Source organism: Myotis brandtii, unplaced genomic scaffold (genome assembly GCF_000412655.1).
Source record: "Myotis brandtii unplaced genomic scaffold, ASM41265v1 scaffold185, whole genome shotgun sequence".
Lineage (NCBI taxonomy): Eukaryota > Metazoa > Chordata > Mammalia > Chiroptera > Vespertilionidae > Myotis > Myotis brandtii.
The window spans coordinates 6,157,644-6,162,321 of NW_005356870.1; positions in this window are offsets into that span (position 1 = coordinate 6,157,644).

Genomic DNA, 4,678 nt, shown 5'->3' on the forward strand with positions numbered 1-4,678 from the left:
GTTTGTAGATAGAAGACCATGGACTGTGGTCATGGAAACAAAAGCAAACAGCATGAAGTGGCAGTGTGTTGAGATCAGCATGTGAGGGTTTGAATGCCTGCTGTGTACTGTATTCAGTTCTGTGCCATACAGAAAGCATCCTGCACTTATATGTCAGAAGTAGATACATATGTTCCCTCAACAAAAACTTGTTGATCACCTCCATACGCACAGCTCTGGGCTAAACTAAGGCCACAAAGACGAATCCTACACCCATGTCCCCTCTAGGAGAGACAGGGGACACCTGAGCTCGCATGACACGCTGTGACTTGCCTTCCTGATACTTGTTTCAGTTTGGCATCACACATTTTATTTGTAGTACACGTGGTTGTGTGACTAATGCCTGTCATCCCACTAAACCATCAGTTATAGGAGGTTGGGTCTTTTATTTGTTTTGCTCGCCACTGTTTTCCTAGCACAGTGCCTGGCACATCATCCCCAAGTCTTCAATGAAGACTTGGTTGAATAAATAAATGCACCAAGATAGTATCATGCTAAACTAGTTACAATCATTCAATAAATATGGAATGACTTAGAAAGGAGGAGAAATGTGGGTAAAAACACAGCAATATTTTTCAAAGTCTTCATTCTAGTAAGACTAGATAAGGACCCAAAATGGTTCAACAGCCGGTTCTTTGATCAGGGCTTTATGTAGTCGATGCTCAGATTGGAAATGAATGAAAGAGTTACATAAGCATCATGCAACAGATTTTGAGACTCATTGTAATATATGAAAATGAACGAGATCCAATATATGCATTGAGCTCTAAGTGCTAAGAACTGTGATAGACAATGAGGATAAAATAAATAATGGTCAAACGTTCTAGGAAAATAACTTAGCTGAATTTCTATATACTAGTAAATGCCATAATTTAAGAAACTAGAAGTGTGAAGTTGAGGGCTGCATATGCTGGAGAGATCTTACGATTTTCCTTGAGCCCCAGGAAGTGCATTGGGGCCAGGCTGTGAGGGGTGCTGTACCCTACTCCATGGATTTGTGGAATTGAGTAAGCAATGGAAAGTTGGTAATAGACCTCAAGCAGAAGGGACATGAAATAATTTGGTTATCGTATTTACTGATTCTATTTCCTTCCATAATTCCATTAAGTAAGCGGTTAAAAATAATAGCCGCTAAATTCTGGATATAATTTTCATAATGGTTCCAAGGGAAAATGTTATTTTTGTGGGAAAAGATTTATTTTACAAAAAAAAAAAAAGTCAATTGGAAAATGTGATTTGATTTGTAAACATTTGCTTTCAGATAACATCTCTAAGAAGGTGTCTCCCGTGTTTTATGAAGAGGAAAGAAGGCCACTCAGATGGTAGACAGGATAGCGCTTCCTGTACTGGCAGCGGTAGAAACAATCATGTGCTATCATGCGGTTGTGCTCATGGAGGTTGTAAAAAAAGAAACGGGTTATCTACCTTGACATCACTTTGTCATGAGACTGCAAGAGGAAGTAAGGAAGGGCAAGTCATAATGTCCACAGCCATGAGCTGGAAGAAGGTGCTGGAAGACCGACATGGAAACACAGCAGCCCCGGGTCCTATGGTAAGGTGAGCCTCTCAATTGTCAAGGCATCCATTGCTCCTACAGTGCCACTCGGTCATGCATGCAGCTCACTTAACTGTGTTTTTGCTTCTCCGGGGGCAGTGAACAGAGTGGGTAGGAACACAGGCCCTGGAGCACTCACTGCCTGGGTTCAAATCCAAATCTTGCCTGTAAGACATGGGGGGAGGGGAATCTGATTGGTACTGATCATCTTCTATTTGGCAACCTTCTTTGGCCTCTGCCTTGTAGGCCACAGGACAAACTAGATAGCGCCTTCTGGTAGTCACGAATCCTTGGCTGAGTTAGTCCCATGATGGGTAGTATGGCACCCCATATGTAAGGGACCACTGCCACTGTCTTTCTCAAAGGAGGGCAGGGCAAGCACTCAGAGAAACACGGCCTGCAATCTGCTCCCCGAAAGCTGTGTGCTAGACACAGAGAGTGAATAAACGAATGGAGTTGGCTAAACAACATACTAACAATCAGATGTAGTAATATACTCTACTAGAGGCCCGGTGCACATGCACCGGGTTGGGTCCCTCGGCCGGGCCTGCGGGGATCGGGCCAAAACCCGCTCTCCGACATCCCCCGAGGGGTCCCAGATTGCGAGAGGGTGGTTCTCAGGTGACACAGCCCGTAATTGGACTCCCTCCTCTCTGGTTTCAGGTGCATCACCTGAGAACCACAGCTGCCAAGTCACCGCAGCTTGGCAGCTCCTGCATTGAGCATCTGCCCCCTGGTGGTCAGTGCACGTCATAGCTACTGGTCAGATGGTATAATGGTCGGATGGTCGCGTAAGCTTTTATATATATAGACTAGAGGCCCGGTGCACATAATGGTCGGATGGTCGTGTAAGCTTCTATATATATAGATAGTTATTATTACATAATTATATACAGCAATACAATAGTATATATTATATGTAATAATAAAGGAACTGACTTAACTAAGCAATATAAAATAAAGTGCAAGTTTAGAAAGAAACAGAACACTTGAAAACATTGTTACACACTTCATGATTAATTATAAGAGAAAACCCCACTGTTTCTATGGAGACTGCATTTATTAGTAATCTTATGTTGGCATCACTAGTATACTTGTTATTGTTTTGTTTCCTTTTTTCCTTGTTTAATACAAAATGTCCATTTTAACAAGCTAAGTTAAGAAATGTCATAGGGTTGGTTATGTCTATCTGAGAGTAAAAATCATTTAATTTTTTTTCATGAAAATTATCAAACATCACAAATGAGGAGATAATAATATAATAACCCCTTCCATGTACCCACTTAGGATCGGCAACTCCCAATGTCTGACAGTCATATTTTGTCTATGTCTTCCCCCTTTTGTTGAAAGATGAAAGTGAAATTCTCATGTACAAAGGAACAAAAATGTTACAAGGTCCAGCTTCAAAGAGGAAATGCTTCCAAGTGTATACATTTTCTTTATAGAACATTTTTCTTTCCATTCCTTCAGCCATTATCCAAATTCTGTTAGTGGCCATGGAAATGTCTCCTATGATGGCCTCAAAGAAAGTAATCTCTTTATTTTTTTCCTGCCTCCAAATAAGAAAATGATAACTCAAGCCCACAGACCTCTAGGGATTCCACAGATCTGCTTTAGCCAGTCTGTGAAATCTCAGGAAATGTATGCACATATTTTTACTTTTATTTTTTATACAGGAGAGTTCCAAAGCTTCTATCAGATTCTCACACGGGCCTATTACCTACAAATGGTTAGGAACCTCTGCCTCTGCATGTCCTGAAAGCATAGCAAACATACTTCCTCACTTTCATTCCTAAGCCCGTTCATATCAAAATCTGGCACCTGTCACCACCTCCAGGATGCCTTCCCTGACCACCTCACCTATAATTGATTTCCCTCATGTTTTCCTGCAGAATTTAAACCAAGCTACTTTTGTATTTATCACATTCCGTTGAGATCTCATTCACTCAACAGGTATTTATTAGGCACCTGCTGTGTATGTACCATGCACTATACTATACTCATTTAGGTGTGCTTTCTCCTATTGCACTGTTAGAAGAGGGCAAGGACTATTACAGTATCCAGTATGTATCTGCATCGCAGGAGGGATGGTTGCTGTAGCTCCATTGAATGGAAACAAAAATGAGCAGTGGCACTTCTGTGGGCTGGCATTCAGCTCCAGAAGAACATGTAAAACCAGGCTCATGATTTTTTGCTTTTCTTTTCATATGTAAAAAGATGACATTTATAGAAAAAGGAAATGTCAATTTGAATATCCTGGGCATAGTGATAAAGATGCCCAAGCGAAGGTTTCCTCCCCTACACCAATATACCTTGGCACTAGATAACTATTCCAGAATCAAACTATATATGCTGACCTCCACTCCCTCTTAGTTCACCAGTGTCTATGTGAGACATACACTTATAATTGGCTCCCCCCCACACACACAAAACACAACAAAACACACACACACACACACACACACACACACACAACACGCCTGGAAAAACAACATGAAGTCCCCCCACACCCATGAAGCCAGGAGCATCGCCTCCCACCCAAGAGCAGCAGAGCAGTTACTAAACATGCTAATTTTTCGATATTGGGCACTAGCATCTTTGAAAGTACACAGGCCCCTGGTCATTACTGAGTTGTTTAAATAATAGAGGTTGAAGATTATCATGCTAAGGACCCGGCAGAAAGATTTTAGGTAGAACCTTCTAACTTAAGTCCCACCCCGCCTTCCCATATAGATGCTACTTTGATGGGGCTAGTTTTGCAAAACTCCTAACAGATTGAGCATCCTGTTTTAGTGAAAAGCTCGGAGAGTCTATGCGGTGGCACCTTGGACTTAGCCCCTTTGGTGTTCAGTTATCCAAGGTGCACAATGGGGACATTTCCCCTGAAGTAGTTGTTTGCAAGGAACACACGTGAAGAGACGCGCTAAGGGTGAAGCGTCACGTTGTTGTCAGGTATTGCGTGGCTGCGCTCCCGGCGGACCAGGTGTATTCGCCTCGGCGTCCTCTCCGTGTGGGACGGGCCACGCCAGGAAGGAGAAACCAGAAGGGCATGGGGAGGAAGCAGGAAGGTCCCCCCCCCCCCCC